The sequence below is a fragment of the Gymnoscopelus microlampas genome (assembly GCF_963454915.1).
Source record: "Gymnoscopelus microlampas genome assembly, chromosome: 15".
NCBI lineage: Eukaryota > Metazoa > Chordata > Actinopteri > Myctophiformes > Myctophidae > Gymnoscopelus > Gymnoscopelus microlampas.
In genome coordinates, this window is record NC_139952.1 from 9,814,296 (window position 1) to 9,837,507 (window position 23,212).

General features: G+C 39.0%; 2 protein-coding genes across 2 annotated transcripts in view; both read left to right on the top strand.

The window, feature by feature from the left end:
- The window catches only part of LOC311061639 (uncharacterized protein), a gene marked incomplete at its 5' end in the record, with an annotated part of 278,554 nt that overhangs the window by 163,877 nt on the left and 91,465 nt on the right, over positions 1 to 23,212 (top strand). The window lies entirely within an intron of this gene.
- LOC311061186 (uncharacterized protein) overlaps positions 8,343 to 23,212 on the top strand; it is a gene marked incomplete at its 3' end in the record, with an annotated part of 85,217 nt that continues 70,347 nt past the window's right edge. Inside the window, exon 1 of the mRNA XM_084079744.1 lies at positions 8,343 to 8,400. The remainder of the gene's footprint in view (positions 8,401 to 23,212) is intronic.

The following is a 23,212-nucleotide window of genomic DNA, read 5'->3' on the forward strand; positions in this document are numbered from 1 at the left end:
TGGAGAAAATCACTGGGGAGGGATTAGTTGACATTATTTCTTCATACTGAAATGGTTACACTCAGGATGTGACCATGTGTTTACAATTTACACTTTAGCAGATGTTGAGAGGGGTTGAGAGAACATGCAGACAGACCTGTAAGCATGGAGCATGACTGAGGCCTGGATAAGGCTCTGGATCAATATAGCAATTATTTCATTATTTATGATTAATGAACGATTGTTTTATTTGCCTGCCTTCATATAGTTCTCTGACAAGGTCTGTAATGTAAAATATTACATGTGCAAAATAATGATAATTTTTTTTAACGCAATAATTGATTTTCATAAATAGTGAAAATAGCAGATCTACAAGCTCACTACAAGCTCACAACGCGTTATGAGCTTGTAGATTGGCCATTTTCACATGTTGTTGGTCTGGTGGATGTCATTAGTTTTAGGACATTGTCTGGATAGGAGAGAAGGAGAACAGACATGATGGGGTTCGCATTGGATGAGTTAGACACTGGGATTGGTGGGAAGATGAGAGAAAGAGCTTCTGATGTCATCAACCTTCTTATCAAAGTTATCTTATTTCGATAGTACTGTGTTATTGTCTGACTGATTTTACCAGGGACCCTAGTTTTAGCACAGTAGAAAGAGGACGTAGCAGTTGATAATGAGAAAGAGAGAAGGCAGAGAGGAGTGTGCATGGTTTAGAGCCATGTAAGAAATGGAGGAGGCTAAAAAAAATCACCGCCCACTCATTGCTCATGCAGCGCATAAAGAAGTATCTCTCTCCTTCCAGAAGTGGGCCTATTGAGCATGAACTTTTGTGTCCCTTATGTGGCCTATGACTACCTCCATTACCTTGCTGCAGGCCCAATACTACAGTACCAGAGTTGGCCACTTGTCAACTTTTGCTTTAGCCCGTTAAGACCGAGAAGGGAACGCATCTGTGTCATTTTCTTTGGCTATTTTTTGAAAAATCGTGAAAAATGTGTGCAAATCTTTGGATATATGTATTTTTAAAGCGAACATTTGCAACTCAAATCTTTGCTTCTGGGGGAATTCTACAAATGTCTTCTAAATCCTAACAGTTTTTTGAAAAAAACACATTTGCTATAATATCAGTGGTTCTCAAAAATGATATAGCCGTGGACCCCCATATCAAAATGTTTTGTTCCAGGGACCCCCAGAAGTTGTAAGAGTAAAAAATTAGTCAAAGAAGATTTGCACACATTTTCACGATTTTTCAAAAATAGCAGATCTACAAGCTCATGGCGCGGCACTCGGTGCCACGCTATGAGCTTGTAGATCTGCTATTTTTTAATAGCCAAAGAAATCTTACAATGACAGAGATGCGTTCCCGGTCTTAAAGGGTTAACCAGTCCTGGGTCCCCGTCTTGCGCCACTTCCTTTCAGCTGCACTGAGACGTGTTCGCTCAGATCTGAGGGTTTCAGATAACCAAGGAGCTTGCAGACAGTGACTTGGAAGAGAGAGGGCAGTGACGGTCAAACACAGATGAAATAGTGGAGAGGTAGAAGGGGGTTGCAGAGTCAGTTGAGAGGGAGGGGAAGGAATCAGGTGAGGGGAGAGAGGAGCAGATAGAAGAAGAGAGAGAAGAGGGGTTTAGATACAGTATGTCAGGTTATGTTGAGCGGTGGTGACGGTTTGGTGGTGGGTGGGTTTATGTTGGAGAGAGGGCAGAGACATGGAGAAGGTTATGAAGTGGTATTATGAGATACAAAGGGCGGTAACAGAGAGAGGATAGAGGGAGAGCAGGCTCTGAATACTAGGTCTGCTCTATGGATAGTGGAAGTAGATAAGGAAAGGTCAAATGAAGACTTAAGATAAGTAACATGAGGTTACTTCAACCTGCCATGCTGGCAGGTTGAAGTCACCCAGTAGAATGAGAGGGGTGACATCTTTCGAGAAGGAGATCACAATAGTGTACAGCTCTTACAGGAAGTAACCAAGTGGACCTGGGGGACAATCTGGGGGTTTGTTTAATCCAATGGTTCTCACAAGGGGTCCAGGGACCCCCAAGGGCCTTTGAGGGGGTTCCAGGGAGTCCCCAGGAAAATTAGTTAATAGCATAACAATCTGTTTAACCACTTTAACCCTATTTTATACTTTGGTTATTCAAAAATAGCCGATCTACAAGCTCTTTTTAAAGATCTGTTTAAAGTTCGCTTTCCAGACTCCGCTGGGTTGGACTGGATTCTCGCTATGGCTTTCTTCCATAGCGAGAATCCAGTCCAACCAAGCGGAGCCTGGGTTGCACAATTGATCTACAAGCTCGATTGTATTTAATTCCATTGGCATGGAATTAAATAGTCAGTTAAATAATCTTTAATAACAGCTACTTTGTGTACTTTTATTTGAGTAGCTTTCAACACAAGTAATGTTACTTCTTAATCTTACTCAGTAATGTCTAAATCTAGGTTATAGTGCTTATACTCGAGTAGGATATTCTACCCCCTGCTCAGCTGTAAACATCAGGTATCTTCAGTATACATGTACATAGCAGCCTGCTCCAGGGACAAGCAACAGAAACTAGCAAACATGACATACACACACACACACACACACACACACACACACACACACACACACACACACACACACACACACACACACACACACACAGCACCATGCACCATGCTTTGAGTTGCTCTGCCCTCTTGTGGTGACTTTGTCAACCTGTATTTGATATGGTCACTTTTATCTCAGCACCTCATCATCTCCCAGAGTTGGTTAGTGGAATCTGTCATTTTGTGTGGAGAAAATCTGACAAAATACAATAAAGAACCAACTTAAACATCCCGGTTCAATTCCCCAGATAAGTAGGAAAAATCTGGATGGCGAAGTGAGTGACCAACAATCAGCCCTCCCTTGGGCAAGGCAGTGAACCCTCAAATTGTGGGGAGTGTTTGAGATAGCTGAAGACTTTTGCTCAAGTGATAAGTAAAGGAAACCTTCGTAGAAGTAGTGGAATCTAAATTACAATATTTGTTTTTGAAATATAGTGGAGTAAAAGTAAAGTAAAGTACAGTACATAAGTAAATGTAGCCACCATTGCATTAAAGTGTTCTCCAGGGGTGGACAGTATAGAATTACAAATACAGTTGTTACTGTAAATGAGTATTTTTTTTTTTTTTTTGATAACAATGATAACATTTTAAAATCAGTCATTTTACTTTCACTTGATGAAGTATTGTACTTCAATGCCTTTGGCAAGTAACGAACCTCGGTGTAATCTATTCCATATTATTGTGCGCTCCCTTTTGAAAATCCCATACATCCAAAGGGAGTAGATTCAAACTTTCAGCTTTCATGATTATGTTACACTTTCCAACTCTATTGCATGTCACATGATCAACCTGGGTGAACATGAGTATTTATTTACATTGTGTGGGGATATCTGAGACGGCTGAAGATGACTGTTTGTCTCCATGCACCACTCCGTCTCTTCCAGACATGCTGGAGGGCGCCAAGGTTGAGAACTTGAAGCTGAGTGAAGACCTCAACCAGACCATGGCGGAACTCAACAGCTTCTGATGACATCCATGGATGTCCTTGGAGATAACCCCACCCCTCATTAACCCCACCCCCTTGAAGCCCCCCCACCCGTCCTTTACATCCTGTTGACTGTTGTTTCTTGTTTTTGAATGTTGGTGGGTCGGTGTATTTCACCGGGATTATACTGTATGATAGATGGGAGTTGCATAAAAAAAAGAAAAAAAACGTGTCCACAGTACGTTTTTTTTAGCGCTTTGGATGTCATGTACAAAGTGCTTCTTACAAAGTGCACGGAACGTTTATTGATGCCCGCAATGTTTAAACCTAACAGCCGTTGCTGCGCTCGTGTCTTCTACATTATTAGCACAAATAGGCTAGCTGAAATAATGGTAAACATGGACTTCTCATTGTGGTGAAGATTCAAAGTCAGGTCGTTAATGACCGGGTCGTCCAACGAGGAGGATCAAAAGTTGAACTGTTTTCTGCTTCAACCACCCTGAGCTTTCTGCCCAAAAATGCTGGATGCTGAGAGTGCAGAAACACGAGGCACTGTGCTGGTAAGAACAGTGTTCCAGTGAGTCTTTACCGTAGAAATGCAGGACAGAAGGGCGCTGGCAGCTCAAAAAACACTTTCTGTGGACACTGCCCATTATAATTTCCTTTGGAACATTTTAGATAATTTGAAACCATCACTAAAGCATTGATTGTGGTGACTATATCATGCCTGCGTTTCTTCAGTTTACCCCTGAGTGCACCTTGTGCCCGAAGGTCGTTGCACACCAGGGCATGACAAGTATCTGTTGCATATGTTACATAATATGTAACACATTATGTTACATCAAAACTATTCATATAGGTAATGCGTCATTTGCACAGGTTGATGCCGCTATTCATGATGTCGATGTATCACCGCCTAATATCCGCAGTCTGTGTCGATGTTCTCGTGAAACAAACAACAGTTTGTATCAATGTGAATTCATTGCACGAAATAAACACCCCCATTCTGTAGAGATCTTAGAGGATATATTAACAGTCCATTGCACAAAGGTGTTGCTTGCTGACACAAACTGATCGAGCTCGTAAATCACTACAAGGATAATGTTAGGAGGCATGTCATACTTGAGTCGTCCAACTCAATGAATGCTCAACATGTCACAGTTTCGTTTAAGAATGCATTTGTTTAATCTATCTTGAGGGCTGGTAATGTTTATCTTTTGCCTTATCCTCTGTTTGATGGTATATTGGTTCAAAGTGGCTACCAGTGACCATCACACAGTGGCCCTTTTGCTTTACGTCTCGTCTCATTGGGTTGACATAGGCTTCTCTCTCTCCTCTGCATGCTGCTCTGTTCCCATCTTTAACACTTTAGATCAACTCCTGATGTAAACTGTAGTTCAACCTCAAATAGAAAATAAATGCAAGTCTTTTGTATCACTGTACTCTTATGCCCAGCCTGGTCACCTGAGAAAAATAATGACATTGAAGATATAGCATATGAACGCTTCCACCATATTGAATCAATCCTAGATTTACAAGTCAATTACTATGTGCAATTTCAAAGTAGATTATAACTGATTCCCAGTTCCCACCCGATCCATATGCCACTCAAACAGTGCTGTGTTGTTGGCACAGCCGCTTACTTGGCTAGTGCTTCGCTCAGGCACACCTTAAGCCCACTACTGATGGCCCATCTGCCTTGAAATGTCGAGATTCAATGTATGCAAGGATGCCAAAAACATTCATATGGGCATAATGTTGGGTTTCTTTATGACTTGTGATTATAAGGCTGGTTTATAATTGTCAGCCAACAGACATTACATATTTTCAACAGGAAGAAAATGTCGACTTGGCTTTCATTAACACTATTCTGTTGAAAATAAATTCTTGTGTGATTTGTTTTGTCCGACACTGTCAGAACAGTCTCTACAGCTGGCACGCCCTTTCCTGTTGTAACTACCAGTTACAACACTGTTTGCAAGCGTACTACTGCACCAGGTCTCTTTATGTGACAAAGCAGATTTACATCAGCAATCATGTTCCTTCAGGCAACACTTGAACAATCTGCCAAGTTAATGACATCACTTTAACATAAAATAAGATGGTGTAACTTCTATACTTGTGGTCATTGTTTGTCCTTTACATACGAGACTTGTTGGTCAGTTTGTCAGTCAAAAGTAGCAGATCACAGATGGATTATGATGATCTCAGTGCATCGTTTGAATCCATGTTAACATAGTGTAGAGTCAGTCATACTGGAAGCAGCATGGAAGTGCATCAATTAATGTTTGTGGTGTTTGAAACATACTGACAAATACATGCTTTTTCACTGTCCTTTCCCCCTGTAGTCTTTGTTTTTCTTTGTACAGTAAAGATTTTTTACTGTTGTACAACTATGGTCTCTTGCTTTGTTTAATAATTTGTGTCATGATGGTTAATGAAGACAACCATAACCCCATACATGTAAAAAAAAAAAAAAGGTTAAAGGTAGGGTAAGGGATGTTTTTGGGTTAAAACAAAAAGTATTTTGTTAAAAGGTTAAAGCACTATATTCTGATAGTAATCATTGCTATAGAGTGTTTGTTCAGTGACAGGAGTCTCCATGTCTCTCCAGCTCTTTAATAAACAGAAATACATTTTCCGGTAGGTGTCAAAATCTCAGCCAATCAGGAGAAGAGGGAGAGAGAGAGAGAGAGCCATGGAAACGGAATAGATTGAAGAGATACATGGAAACGGAATAGATTGATGAGAGAGAGAGATGGAAACAGAATGGATTGATTGGACATCTCAACCTATTGCCATTAACAGGAATCGAACTCTCAACCTTCGGACTAATAGGCTGCAACACCACCTATAGTGCTATAGCTTTGTCCAGGCTGATGTTGTCTGTTGAAGATCATAAACTCTTGCCTTCTGTCATGAACCAAGTCAACACTAAGATCACTCGTTCACAAACCATTTACCAATAGAGAAATTGTATGTCTCCTCGCAACCGAAAACAGTGAAAGCAGCCGATCTACAAGCTCAGAAACACGTTGCTATCTGAAAAGTTTTGAGATTGTAGATCGGCTATTTTCAGAATTAAGTATGTCATACATTGAAAAAACGTACTCTCAAATAAGCATTTCAGGTTATCTTTACTATTTGCACATGTATTCATTGATACAGTCATGTTGTTTGCAATTCAACTTAAATGAAATCTGCATCAAGTGAGGCTTGAACTGGCGACCTTGAGATTGTGAGGCACTTATTTAAGGGAGACGCCATTGGACCAACAGTCAAAGAACTGTGAAAAAGAAGATCAGACAGATGATACAGTTTCACGCAAATAGCTGAAAAATCCTGGGTTTAAGTGTTTTTCAAACTGTTCAAAATTGCGGACAATCTAAGGGCGGAGCTTACTGGTCAAACGATAGATGTGTTCCTCATGAGTCAAGGCACAAGTGTAAGCAAGTTTCACGACTTTCGGCCAAACGAGGCATGACTTTTGCCTGTTTAAAGTTAGCATTTTCAAAAAATTGCTATAGCGCCCCCCTTTGGCCAATTGGAGTAAGATTGGTTTCAGTGATATTTGGAATGACCCTCAACCTTTCTGCAACGTTTCAAAGAAATGTGAGTCTGCATGCGTGTGTTAGGGGCAGATGAATAATTTTCATAAAACTGCAATAGTTAAAATCTATCTCCTCCTGGGATTTTTGAGTAATCTGCACGAAACTTTTTACACATGAACTTTGGACTTATGCCGACTCAACGATGCAGCGGATTTTCCATAAATGAAAAAATGCAGAAGTTAGGAGCCAATGACTGTTTTTCATATAATTCAAAATGGTGGGAGATCTAAAGGTCAGAGGTCAAAAGTCAAACCACGAAAGTTGTCGGGCATGAAGAGACGCATGTGTGTATCGAAGTTTCATGGCTGTAGGTCAAACAGGGCATGAGTTGTACCTGTTCAAAGTTGGCACTTTCAATTGAGTGCTATAGCGCCACCTTTGGACGAATGAGTGTAAGAATTATTTCTTGATCGTTTTTCATGACCATCTACCATATGGCCGAGTTTCGTAAAAAGCGACAGCACGGTTCAGCCAGAACTGCGAAAAGTGGCAGAAGAAACAGAATAATGCCAATAACAAAACAGGTCCAGAGCTGAGCTCTGGCCCCGTAATTTATACATTTTAAACTAAATGTAGCCATAATATAACTATACATACATATATATATATATATATATATATATATATATATATATATATATATATATATATATATATATATATATATATATATATATATATATATATATATATGTGTATATATATATATATATATATATATATATATATATATATATATATATATATATATATATATGTATATATATATATATATATATATATATATATATATATATACATACAGCACATACAGTACACACACACACACACACACACACACACACACACACACACACACACACACACACATATATATATATATATATATATATATATATATATATACACAAACTTTCAAAACAGTCTTTGCCTCGTTGAGTAATTAAAGTATATGCTTTATAAGACTAAAGAGAAGTCAAAGTGTCAATGGGGAAATACCGTTATATTATACCTCTATGGGAAATACACAGTCAGTGACAGGCCCTCGAGCTCAGAGCTAATTCATAATGGTAGATCCAGGATGCTCCATTTTATGTAGCAATGGTGCCATCTAGCGGATATCAATAGGACTTACAACTATTGGAGGTAAATATAGGTAGGTATAGGTCACTCCCCGTGGAAGAAGAAGAGACTTTTGTTTCGATCTCTCTCTTTTACTTGGAACGTCTGAAAGAAGCAGATCATCATCATTATCACTTGAATACCAGCGTCTCTGAAAAGCATCTGGTAAGCTGCTGTGTTTAAATTAATCCTTCGTATTATGTTAATAATAACAATGATTCACTTTTAGTGGGTTTAGTCTTTTCTTTTTTTCATGTTTTCCAAAAGTTATCAAGTTCACCACATTGACGTAGGCTAGCTGTAATGCCATGGTGGCTTTGTGTTGTTGAGGGTGGTGTCAGTCAGGGTGAGGTCCACAACATTTTTGACCCCAAAGACCAACCACTTAAGCCTAAGTGACAGTAGACGTATTTATATTCTGACGTTAAACGTCAGAATCATGAATACGTCTACGAGGGTTGTATACTACAGCTACTTTATATTGTGAGTTTTTGTTCAGGGGGCTTCCCGCCACTCCTGTTATAACAGAAAGTACATTTTCAGGGCGGTTTACCAATTCTTTATGAAATGTGAAGTGATAAAACAAAAACAAAAACGCAGACACTATGACATTTAAGCTTAAGGCAATAACATAAGCCTATTGGAATGTTCTCCGCCGCCTAAATTATAACGAGTCACAACCTGCTCCGAGTATGAAGCAACAGCCACAACTAGCCCTGAAACATGACTGGCATACCATGACAGTCATGGCACTGACTGTTCCTGTTTTTTTTTTTTTACATTTACAAGTCTCACATGTACATAAAGGTTCAGATTTCAAATATAAAGTGCTTACCCCCAAGCCACGGATGTTACAAGTTGAGCCGGCCCGCGATAACTACCCGTATCTCCCGTATTATTCAATAAAAAGCATTTTAATCCGATTAGCGGCCATTTTCTATTTAAAAAAAAATAATAATTATAATGTATCAGGAAGTAATACACTGCCCAACCGGTAGTGTCGCATAGTTGAAAGCAGTGGAGAACATTTAAAGAAAATGGCCGGCGATTTGATTAAAAAGCTTTTTATTGAACAATACGGAATATACAGGTACTTAGACCTATGCCGGCTTAACTTGTTACATCCGTGGCATGGGGGCCAGCACATTATATTTGAAATCTGAACGTTTATGTACATGCGAGAGTTGTAAATGTAAAACAAATCGAAAACCAGGAACAAACGGTTCCATGACGCTTGTGACAGACGAGCGTCATGTGAACCATGGCTACAGCCACATAATATTCCTCCATGTTCAATGCCATTGTCATGTTTGTTTTGTTTGTTTCACTCCCGGTGTGATTGTAACCGTAGGCTACGATCACACCAGACTGTGTTTCTGCCTATGTGATATTAGTACAAAGTTAAACTTTGTACTATATTAGCTGTAGTATACAACCCTCGTAGACGTATTTATGATTCTGACGTTTTCAATCTACGAGAGTTGTAGGGTTCACGCCCCATGCAGACCTGAACTTTCTGCACTATGCCCCGCAAAGTACTCCAAACGTGTACAAATTAAAAATAAAGGTGCTTACCTCAAAGCCCCAAATGTTAACTACTTCTACGGGGTAGTAGTTTAATGTAATAATCCATATCTTTCAACAAAGAAGTGTTTTAATGCCGTCTGTGGCCGAACGCCATTTTTTCACCCTCGTTTACTTCCTCTTTACATTTAGTGTAATTCCGGGTTTCACCGGATGCGCCCCCTCACTACCCGTCATTACCACCCATTGGGAACTTCGGACAGAATCGGCCACAGACGGCATTAAAACACGTATTTATTGAAAGATATGGATTATTACATTAAACTACTACCCCGTAGAAGTAGTTAACATTTGGGGCTTTGAGGTAAGCACCTTTATTTTCAATTTGTACACGTTTGAAGTACTTTGCGGGTACTGAGCTGTAGGGGGTGCTAAGGGGGGCTTAGTTCTGACACTGTGGGGGCTTGGGGCTCGCGCGTGCTCCACATGCACTCACCGTCAGCGGCGGTCGTTAACACCTTAAAGTTTAAACAATAGCCTCTCAAGGGTCGCGCCGTCAGTGGCGAGCCATTCTCAATAGCCTCTACCTGGCTGCTTTGCATAACATTAGGCTACTGGAGAAAAGCCATGGACTTGAATTGAATGTGTACATTCCTCTCACAATAAGAGACAACAGTCTCTGCACTGCAGAGTGTGAAGGGGATGCTTAGCAGAGGACCCAGGTCTCTGAGACAAGACAAAGACAAGTTGTCTGATTATTTTAACTACTTATGTGTGGGTGAGTCTATGTAAGGGGCTTTTATATAAACCTAAAAGGAAAATAAAATAATTGATTAATTGAAACAAAAATAAAAACAACAAATTAACAATGCAACAAAATAATAAGAAATATAAATACATTAATAATCACATGTTGAATACAGTATTTCAACTAGCACTGAGCTGAGTGGCTATGTGCACATGCCTGCGCGCGCACGTGACGTCATAAAATACAGCACCCTTAGTTCAAAAATCCACAGCTCACCACTGTTTGCGGGGCATAGTGCAGAAAGTCCAGGTCTCCATGGGGGGTGAACCCTACAACTCTCGTAGATTGAAAACGTCAGAATCATAAATACGTCTACGAGGGTTGTATACTACAGCTAGTACTATATCACACAGAAACAAAGTCCTCCTATACTAAATAGTCTAGGGTGGTATATTTTACACTATGGTACAAATCATTATCATCCCTATCAGTACAAAGTTATGGGAGGGTGGTGTATTTTAGCAGCATGTTGATCAGCCAAACTGTTGAGGATTCAACCATTTTTCCCCAAAAGACATAAGATGTGAGAACAATTGACTGATCTTAGTCTATCAACACGAGTACCCCCATTATCATCATCATTATCATTATCCATATCTGTATAATTATACGTTAGGGTAGGAGGATGGTTCTTTTGTCATCATGCCAATTTGTGACACATTCTGAAACAAAGTTTCTATAAAGCATTATAAGATCTGACATCAATTGACACTCCCGATAGGTCTTTTTCTTTTCTTTTTTCTTATGTCTTTTTTTATCATTACAGTATGTATTTTTCATTTACAGAACTTATTTTTGGTCAATACGTTCACTTGAAGTTCCTTAAATGATTGCATGAAATTACATTTTCCACTCCGGAAATGATATTAGCACATTTTTCTGGGGACCCCCTGGAACCCCTTCAAGGACCCCTGAGGGTCCCCACTTTGAGAACCACTGCTCTATACAGTAACTGGAATAGTGGGCACATGAGAACTCTGGACACCATTATTTATTTATTTATTTATTTAATAGCCTATTTGATATTATAATAATTAATGGGGGGCCAAATACAAAAGAATAAGAATAATACTAAGAATAATAATGAAGATGTAGATCATTATAATCATTTTTAATGACATTTAAGACCTAATATTTCTACAGTTGCTACACACACATCTGGATAGCCAATCATTTTGGTCTTAAACAAGAAGTTGAAGGGTATAGGTCTGATAATGATGCACCGTGCATGTTCAAATCATTGATACTTCCAAAGCATGCATGCATTTATTCATTTATTTGCATACATACGTTTTGGGAAAAATAGCCAATTTTAACATTGAGGTGCCCACAATGTTTAGGTGACTCAACCTGTATTCCTCTACACTAACATACTCTGAACAGAGAGAATGTTCTGGTTTCTATGTCAACTGTACATGCAGTGTGAGCATTTTATTGTCATATCAGGCCTGGAATTTTGTCATTTTAGGGGCAAGGCTACTTGCCTTTGGTGTTGTACATTTTATGAGGGCACGAAGGACAAATGCCAGCAGGAAGGCCATCAAATAAATCAAATAATTTCAATTCCACATAAATAATGAATGGAAATGAATTCATATATTTTTCAATACATAGTATAACTATGAGTGAAATTAATGTATAACATAATGCTGTTTATTTCACAAAATAATGTATTGGTATTTACAAATCGTCAATATTTGTAGAAACTAGTTCCTAGAGTCAAAGTTCATACAGTCTCAGCAGTGGACTAATTCATTGGTTCTCAAAGGGGGGTCTGGGGACCCCCCTTGGGGTCCTTGGAGGGGTACCAAGAGGTCCCCAGCAAAATTAATTAATACAGCGTCACAATCATTTTAACTACTTTATCCATATTTTATACTTTGGCTATTCAAAAGTAGCAGATATACAAGCTCATAGCGCGTCACTTCGTCCCACTCTATGAGCTTGTAGATCTGCTATTTTTGAAAGATCTTGAAAATTTGTGCAAATCTTTGAATTATGTATATTTTTAAAGCGAACATTTTTAACTCAAATCCTTGCTCCTGGAGGTCCCTGGCACAAAATAGTTTTCAGATGGGGGTCCGCCAAATACATGTAGGCTACTTATCAATTTGGGGGTCCTTGAGAACCACAAGTCAATGGACTCTTTTGAAGATGGGGATGGGGCCTATATGACAGAAGCAGAAACAGAAAGTCAGTGAAAAACAAGATAAAAAAACCCACATTGACAGGAAAGAAGCAGAGGAGAAAACAGTAAAGTCAGCTTGGGCAGTGTGGGCGGGGCATCAATCAAGGCCACTGGCCTCATGCAGGGCAGGTCACGTTTTGAGGGGCAGAAGGCCAACCTGATGGACCATGACCTTCATGGCCTCCATGAAATTCCTGCCCTGGTCATATCACCACATGTTACTTATAATCTGGTGAACAAATGAAAACATTGTTAGTCTTAATAAGCTCAAGTTCAGGAGCACATGTCTATTGAAAATATCACATATTAATTGGTTATTTATAATAAAATCACACTCCAGGACCGTGCCAGTGGTGTCCGAAAAACTGCCGATCAACAAGCTCACAACATGCCACAATGTGACGCGTTGTGAGCTTGTAGATCTGTTTTTTTTGCCATTTAAATGAAATGTTTGAATATTGTACATGCCAAAAATAGGAACACCAGTGAACGCCCCTAAAGTTCTGGTCCTAGAACCCATAAGAGAAGATTCTTTGTTATTGATTAGATTAAGTACAGAAATCTACAAGTGTCTATGCGAGAAAAATCTCTCTCTCTCTCTCTCTCTCTCTCTCTCTCTCTCTCTCTCTCTCTCTCTCTCTCTCTCTCTCTCTCTCTCTCCGTGGTGGTTAAGATTTCACCTCTAAAGTAGAAGACAGAACAGAACATAACAGCATTCTGAAAGAATGTTAAATATCTAATGCTATAAGTGACATGTGGTAGCCTACTGTATGTCACCAGGCTTCCTGCAGCCTGCGGAAAGCCTGGTTTCATTGTGAATTAACCAGTGTGATGCGATATAGAGACTGCTTTCCATATCCGGTACTTTACAAACACACATACATAGACGTACCATTTCCGTATCCGCTCTAGACCCAGAACGGATCAGCAACATGCAAAGAGACTTGATCCCAGTGAGTCTACCCTCTGCAGTTTACTGTAAATCACGTTACTTAACAACACAGGGGAATTTGGATGGGGTGAAGTTTTCTTTAGGGTGTTTCTTTAGTCCTTTAGTATAGTATTTTACACCAGACTTTGTTTCTGTCTATCAACACGGATGCCCTCATTAGCGTTATTTCATTATCCTTATCTGTATTGTTATAAGTTAGGGTAGAAGGGTGGTGTATTTCTTTCATCAGCATGATTATCTGTGACACATTCTGAAACAAAGTTTCCATAAGCATTATAAGATCTGAGATCAGTGGAGCTCTGACACTCCCGATACCATTTCTTCTTTTGAGTGTTTTTCCACTGATGAAAATGTAATTCTCAAAAGTCCCTTTTTTGACAGTTACAGAAAAACATATTTTTGGTCAGTTATGAATCTCACCAATTAATAGTACATTTACAAGTTATTGAATCACATGTTCATTTATTAATTTACTTATTCAGTCTTTGCACTCCTGAAATGACAGTTGACTAAAATAGAAATGTGACAGATATGAAACCTTCAACATGACCACAACCCTGCCTTGTAAAGAACACCTGCCTCTCTGTATCCACCATGTCTGCACGTCTCTGTACAAACGTACTCTGAGTCTGAACAGATAGAATGTTCTGCTTTCTATGTCAACTGTAGATGCAGTGTGTAAAATATTGAAAGAAATGTGGGGAAAAAATTGAAACATTTTAACAACACAAATATTGTATGGGGGTCCTTAGCACAAAAGTATTTTTCAGATGGGGTCGGTGGCCAAATACATATTAATTTGGGGTCCTTGACATGAAAAAGTGTGAGAACCACTGATCTATGCATTTTAGAACAAATGGCCTCAGTTGAAAGTGGATAATAGACATTGTTACTCCTATGCTGCCCTGTGAAGCTAGACAGGGCCTCATCTATGTAGCCAATCGACAAAAACTAAAACTGTGCTATTGGATTCAAATTAATATAAATAGTCAGTTACGGTAATATATTCATATTGTGTGTGTGTGTGTGTGTGTGTGTGTGTGTGTGTGTGTGTGTGTGTGTGTGTGTGTGTGTGTGTGTGTGTGTGTGTGTGTGTGTGTGTGTGTGTGTGTGTGTGTGTGTGTGTGTGTGTGTGTGTGTGTGTGTGTGTGTGTGTGTGTGTGTGTGCACTTTTTCACTATGCCACTTGTTTCACCTTTGTAAATATATATTTGTGCGTCCTGAAAAGCCTCAACACCTTTTTGGGCATTGTGCAAGCTTCTGTTGATTACATCATAAAACATCACTAGTCTAGCATTCTGCAAATCCTTACATCTTGAGATATTAAGTGTATGCTGTTGCATGTATGCTACTATGCTCTTCTGAGGCCAAAATGATGAAAACCAGGCAGTGTTGCCATGTTGGTAGTGTTTTTATAAGCGACTTTGGGCTTGTTTTTCTGTAAAGTTGCTTGTAAATATTGGTCGTTCCCGGTTGCGTTTTTTTGGGCTTGTTTGTAAAGTGCATTTGCTTATTTGGGCTTGTTTGCTAATGATGTTAAACCAGTGGTTCTTGAACATTTTCATGGCAAGGACCCCCAGATTAATAATATGTATTTGTCCGCAGACCTCCCCCCTAATGGCAGAATCGCTGAAAGTTTAGAATATTTGGCGGTCCCGTTTTCATTTTTCCACAAGATCGGTGGTTGTTGCAAAGACCTGCACGTACAATACTTCACCATATGTTGCGCTATGACGAAATAAACCCATTAAATGTAATAATGTGTGCGTTCTTTAATGCAATTCCAATGGTGAAAGCTGTGCTGTTTCACTTGGTGAAGGAATGGCGGATTCGGCCAAGCCCCGAAATACCCGTATGTGTCTCAAAAAATACAAGATTTGTGTTGTTAAAATGTTTATTTTCTTTTTCACAATTTGTTTTCACTTCTTCTTTTTTTTAAATAGCAGATTTACAAGCTTGTTGTGAGCTTGTAGATCGGCTATTTTCAAATAGCTGTAGCCCAGTTGCTTCTTTTGGGCTTGTTTTCAACGACCTGGTTATTTCTCTTGCAAAATCTGGCTCTGAATATGCGCTTTCGGCCATTTCTACAAGCTTACAATGTGTTGCAATGCGACGCATTGTGAGCTTGTAGATCTGCAATTTTCAAAGGATTATTCTAAAATATCCAATATCTGATATCCATTCACTGCAATAACAGACAAAAAGTTGTTTTGTTTTATAAGTTAGGCTATACTATATTATGTTTACAATCTATGCAAGCATTTCAGTATGAAAGCCAGCATTCTTAATCCTGTATCATACAAACCAAAGTAAATCGGTTGAGATCTCTCTCTGTCTGTCTGTCTGTCTATCTGTCTATATATACATTGTTGGTTTGATAATTTAAAATATATATAGAATATATTTTAAAGTCATATTTATTCAAGGAAGATCTAGGTTTAGGAGAGGAGGTGCGGCGCACTTGCACCCTCTATTGATGGGCCGCGGCTGCTTACAGGTGGCTGCAATTTGGAACTGGCCGGTTGTTAAGCCGTGACGTTGCGCCCTGCCAGAATAACTTCCGGGTCCAAGTGTGTATTTTCCCAATATGCGCAGTGCTGTCCCCCTCGCTGTTTTAACAGATCTGAGACTAAAATAACGACTAAAGTGTCATTCTACCGCTTTCCTGGCAACGACAAAGAGAAGAGGAAATCGTTATTATATATATATATATATATATAAATACAAAAATAAATATTGTAATGTTAATAATAATAATAAATGAATATAAATATAAATATTTAGCCTACTTTTTACTGTCTATGATATTAGCATTAAGACCCTTATTAACCCTCAATGGTTCATCACTGAAAAAGGAGGTTGTAAAAAGATTTACGGGTTCCAACATGTTTGTTTACAATGAAGAGTGGACGGCGCTGGTGCCTTTTGGACCCGGACGTGACGTCGGACTGAAAAATGACGTCAGACTTAAAAAACGAATGATGAACAAAACCTCCTAACTTGTTTTTGTAATTTCCTGAAAAATTAACATATATCTATAATATTGTATTAAATCACACGTTTTTTCACACGTTTAGTATTTTTCTAAAATTTTAAATGTATGTGTTTTCTCTTATCTCAGTAATAGTGCTCTATATATAGAATATATTTTAAAGTCTATTTTTAAGACTTTAAAGTTTACTCAAGGAAGATCTAGGTTTAGGAGAGGTGGTGCGGCGCACTTGCACCCTCTATTGATGGGCCGCGGCTCCTCAATGGCTGGAGCAATTGATCTGAATTTGCACACAGCCATTGACCATTACCATGCACGGAACAGCGAAGCCTGTTTTTCGATTTCACCAAATCTCTGCTGTTTTTTAGCGTTTTTGTGTAAATATTGCCATGGTTACGGGTCTGCCCAGCTGTAGAATGTCCCCGCGAGCTATGGGACGAACTGCCTCCTGGGTTGCCAGATCATGTGCGCATATCCCCCCACGGATGCGTCGACCGGGTATGGACTAGTGTTAATTAATGCATATGGAATTTTTAAAGATAACATGAAATGCCTTTTTGAGAGTAGTTATTTTCAATGTATACCCTTTTTCCTTGTGAAAATAGCCGATCTACAAGCTCACCACTTTTTGGACAGCAACGCTTTGTGAGCTTGTAGATCGGCTACTTTCACTAGTTTTGGTACAGAGGAGACATCACATTTCTCTATTGATAAATGCTTTGTGAACCACTGATCTTAGTTTTAGTGAAACAGGGGCTCGGTTCATGGCAGAAGGCAAGAGTCTATGATCTTCAACAGACACCGTCAGGCTGGATGAAGCCTTAGCTCAATCACTAGTGTGACAGCATGTGAGTCCGAAGGTTGAACGTTCGATTCCTGTCTATGGCCATGGGTTGAGGTGTCCATGAGTGAGGTCCTTAACCCTGGATTGCTAGCCACCATCCCTCAGCTTTCTGCTCAGCTATTGAGAATGCTCATTTGTTAGTTGCATGGGCTGCTTTGTCTGAAGTTCAATCCATTCTGTTTTTATGTCTTATTGTGCTATTGTTCCATATCGCTTTTTGCCTCATGCCTTGAACCCGTTTATTGCTGCTTAACGATGAGTCATTGTCTATTGATATTTCTATTATTTGGTGGAAAGACAAGACGACAATGAATTCTTATCAGAACTGTATTGAATTGTATTGCAAAAAGATTGAATTGATTTGATAAAACCCAGAAGGCCTCCCCCTCCCCAGAGTTTTTGAAAATCATTATTCTCCATTTTTCTTTTCAGCATTTGATTCCAGTGCTCTAATGGTTGTTTTAGGTGTTTCTTTTTTTTTCTTTTTACTGTTCTGACCAGATTAATGTATCCACCATGTACCATTACATAACCTGGCTCTGCCAGATCCAAGAAGCTTGCTTCACACACATTTGTTTCACAGCTTACTTAATACCGCCCCCATCTGGCAGAGTCAGGTTGCCATTTACAGTGAAGTGTCAAATGTTTGTATTGTACAAAAACAATCACTAAAACTCAGTATTCATTAACCTCTCTTTTGCTTTAGATTATTTAGTTAGAGATCTTGTGGAGCTGAGGGAGGTGGTATAGTTGTGAAGGACCTGAGGACATTGTGGCTTCACAGTCCCAGCAGAATGACCTCTCCCAATTAGAGAGCCGGCTAGCTGGACACAGCCACCTTGGAGACAGACAGGTTAGTTTGACTTAGTTTCATTTAGCAGATTTAAACATTGCTTATTGTAACTGATGTTGTATGTCTGATGTGTGATATTATCATTATGTGAAGAATGTATCTACTGTACTAAGGGTGGCAGAAATGTTTAGATGCTGTATGGCAGATGATCCCTTGTGCACTACAGTATTTTGTCAATATTTTTACATTTCAGTTTTGACAACTGATGAAGAAAATATGAATGGACAAAAGCATTGAATCATCACTATTTACCCAATTGCCAATTAAAACATTTCTAGCCTATGGACTGGAGTTAGTATAGGCTGCAACAAGTATAAATTGACATGGCGAGTACAAGTCAGTCAGCTGTGGAATACATCCAGAATGCCAGATGCCGCCTGGTGAATGAGGGACTACAGAACCATTCCGATATTGTGGATTATCTGCATCAGCGAGGAGTGTTCTCTAAGGAGGAAGTCAGTGACATACAGACAGAGACTACTGACTTTAATAAAACAAGAACAATACTGGACAGGGTCACAAACAAAGGCGAGAAAGCCTGCTATGAATTACTAAATACAATTTTCATAACTAGGAAGAGGACCTTAAATAACGACCTACACCCTTGGATCACCTGCTTTTCTTTCAGAGATGATGTGGAAGGGGATATAAACTATCTTAAAGGTATGCAAAGGGAGAAATGGCAAATACACTACTGAACACTGATATGCTGATTATGTTTTGTATTATGAACACACAAGAGTTGTGAGAGCATTCAAACATGAAACCATAATTCAACAATACTGCCATAGGTATTTTCCTCAGTTCACAGATGATTTATCCACTTGCTATTATTTTCATTTTAGGTTCAACACCATGCCACAAATACCAGGCAAAGTTAAAGAAAAAAGCTCTTAAACTATCAGAAGATGTGTGGAAACAAGGCAAGCATTTTTTACGAAAGGATAAGCATTTAGATCTGTCTTTCACTCCACTGGTATTGGACTCACAAGGAAATGAAACTACACCATATAAAATAATAAAAATCAAGAACAAAAAATGCAAGAAAACCCGCCCTAAAAAAATGAAGACCTACATTCCTGAGGATAAACTGAAACTATCTGTAGACGACGTACTCAGAACGCATGAGAACACAATTCTCCTGGTTGGTAAGACTGGAATTGGAAAGACAACAGTTGCACATCAAATGCTGAAAATCTGGGGAGGAAGTGACAACAAGGACCTAGATTACATGTTCTATTTTGATATGAGAGAAATGTCCTGCATCACAAATCCCATGAGTTTGGAGGATCTTCTCTTCAATACATTTAGTGAACCAGATGAAGCAAAAGAAGATGTTTTGAAGGACATAAAGAGGAATTCTGAAAATGTTTCTATAATTTTTGATGGGCTCACAGATCTCCCCTCTGTCTCAGTGATCAAGAGACTTGTTGATGGGGACCTGCTTCCTGAGGCAAAGATTGTGATCACATGTAGACCAGAGGTTGAATCCAAAGAATTCCTATCAGACTGGGCTTCTTTCAGAGTGGAGGTGAAAGGATTCAGCACCAATTCCATCAATGATTACTTAGCTAAGAGGTTGAGCGCTGAACAGTTGAGCAGCATTTTGAACAACATAGAGCTGGTCAGTCTTTGCCATGTCCCTGTATATGCATTGATGGTGGTTGCCTGCTTTTCTTTTACAAACTCTATGGAACCTCAAGAACAATGCACAGTAACGGAAATTTACATCCACACTCTTCGCGGATGCATTCAACAGCACAGTGGCAAAACAAAAGATTGTCTAAACATCAACAAGTATATCAGAGACAACAGTGAATCGATATTTGCTTTGACACAGGCTGCTTTTCAGGCAACTCAAGAGAAATCTATCAACTTAACAACACTGTCTTGTGAAGAAAGTTGTGTTTATTCAACCTTCCTGAACACACTTCATGTCAAAGTTCAACCTACAGAATTGGAAACCAATTCTGCATTTCTCCACTACACTTTACAGGAGTTTTTCGCAGCGTTGTGGTTTTTGAAGAATCCTGACAAAATAACTGATCTTCTGCAACAGTGCTGCACTGAAGAGATGAAGCACATGAAATTTGTGATCCCTTTCTTGTGTGGTTTGAGTAGCAAGAAAAATCATAAAAATTTAAACTGTCTGGTTCCAGATCAGCAGTTGAAGGACATATCTAAGACTTTCACCAAAAAAGTGATAAGCACATTCCTACCAAATGAAGATCAGGATGACACTGATGACAACAACATAATGTTCTTATGCCAATGCTTGTATGAATCTCAGTCCACTGAGGCCTGTCTTTACTTTCTGGAGAAACTGGATTATTGCCTTGATTTGAGCAAAGACAATCTTGATCCTCACCATTACTGTGCTGTGTCGTATGTAATGAGTCAGTCCCAACAGAGAAAACTAAAGCTTAAACTTAAGGACACTGTATCAGAACAAGGACTGAGATTAATACTTCGCTGTCTGGAAAATGTCCAATTAGATGGGTGAGCATGTATTCTGATTTTCACTCTATATTCTATAGTTTATTTAATTAGGTTGTTACCATAGCACTCATACTGCACATTAGTTCGTTTTTTGTTTTGTTTTTAATCGACCACATTTTGAATATATCTGTATTAGATGGTTCATGATGTTACGTCAATAGGATTTAGATGCTAAGCTTTTAAATCTATCAATTCTATCAACTGGTACGGAACCCTGGTACAACATTAACAGTGAAGTAGCAAATATGTAAAGTTTTTTTATATGTAAACATTTTTATTTGAATTGCCTGTATATGGAGGGAAAGGTCTCACTTCAGGAAAACCTTTTCTTCCAGGTGTGACACCTTGAAAAGCCAGCTCTGGAAGGCTTTACTTCTCAGTGAGAAGGAGATGGACTACAGCGGCTTACTTAGCCTTGGTGGAAATGAGTTGCACCTCCCAGTCAGTTGTGGTAAAAGACAAGTATTTGAAAGAGCAGTAAAGGTCATGCAGAACAGTCCTTTGGGGGTTCACCTCTGCCTCCTATGGGAAAAGAACACCACTGCCTGTCAAGATCTGAGATGGACCCTGTTGGAGTCTCTGCCTCATATCGGCACACTCAGGTGTGTGATTTAGTGTAATGTTGATACTTTATTATTTTGTTATAGGATTCAGTTCAGTTTGTCTTTATTTTCAGTTCCTTTGGACAAGTATACAAAATACATAAGTGTGTGTGTGTGTGTGTGTGTGTGTGTGTGTGTGTGTGTGTGTGTGTGTGTGTGTGTGTGTGTGTGTGTGTGTGTGTGTGTGTGTGTGTGTGTGTGTGTGTGTGTGTGTGTGTGTTTGCGTGTGCGCGTGCGTGCGTGCATACAATACATTAATTTGGTTAATATATTTACAATAGTATTCATAATAATAATAATCATAGTGTCAATCATAACAATTGTCCAAGTCCCTGAAAAAGGGTTTGGGAGATTCAAATTGTATAACTTCCCATTTGCTGCTTGAATTATTGACCTTTGAATGTTCATGTTCCTAAGAAGAAAATCATGAATGAATGTCCATTTCATTATAGCCATATGTTATAAACTTCCACAAATGTGTTGTGTGACCCATGTTTGTTTGAATACTGCAATTAAGTTTCAGAAACGCATCCAGAGTTGCAGACTCACCGGTTCAGGAACAATTCCCTGGATTACTGGAGGGGGAAGAAAAGAAGCTCTTACTAGATTTGTGCCGAGAGGCAGCAATTAATAAGAGGGAAGTCTTTCAGAGTTCAGTGAATACACTTCTGTCATTGTTCTCTGTTTACATTATGAGATATGACATCCTGCTTGATCTTTACCTACATATCAGCAGTAAAGAATATAAACACGTTCTTCCAATTCTGAAGCCACTTTACCCCCCAGCTCCTACAGTCTGGTCCATAGACCTATCAGAGAGAAAGGCCTCTGTCTTCCTAGAATGCTTGAAACTCCAACCAGAGAAGAAACTAGTTGAGTTGAGAGGCTGGTCTGATGAAGAGAGTGAAGTGAAGACTTTCCTTCAGTGTCTACCCTACATTTCAACGCTCAGGTAACTTTGTATATTGAATCAGTTTAACTCATTACATTTAAACTTCAATAATTGACTATATTTAAAGAATTAGTTCCCACAAAGTTCCGATGTATTGGAATAATTTGATTGATTGATTGATTGAATATTGTATTAACATGATTATTAACAGTACAGGTAGTACAATACAAGTTTGTGCTAAAACGACGCCCCAGGAGGCTTGTTTCCATTCGAGTCCATTGTTCTCAATTCATCAGTAATACATATAATATATACAATACAAATACAAATACAATACAAAACATATAGGAATAAGACTCAGTAGAATCATCGGTATATTTACAGAGAAAGGAGAGGTGGGGGCGGATTCAGAGGATTCTGCTATCAGGGTGTTCAAAGAGTTGAACTATATGTATACTTGTAGTTTGAGGACAGGGATTCTTTTAGGTTAGTTTGAGGAAATTAACATGAATGTTCATATATGTATGATTTTATTAACTCATTCAGTGCCAGAAAAAAACATAGTCTATAGCCACCAGCGCCAGCGATTTTTGAATGTTTTCACTCACCTTTGAAAAATCGTATTATTCTTCACAGCACTCGCCGATCGCTGTAAAAGTTGTAGGGGGGTCTCGTACACTCAGAGAAAAAAATTGTGCAGCCGCAATCGTCCATTCCATAGATATGGGCAGTTGAATGAGGGATGGTTTTCCCCCATCAGCAACAACCAGTTGCTTTGTACAGTATATAGCAACATACCTTTGTTATTGGGGCGGTGTAACCG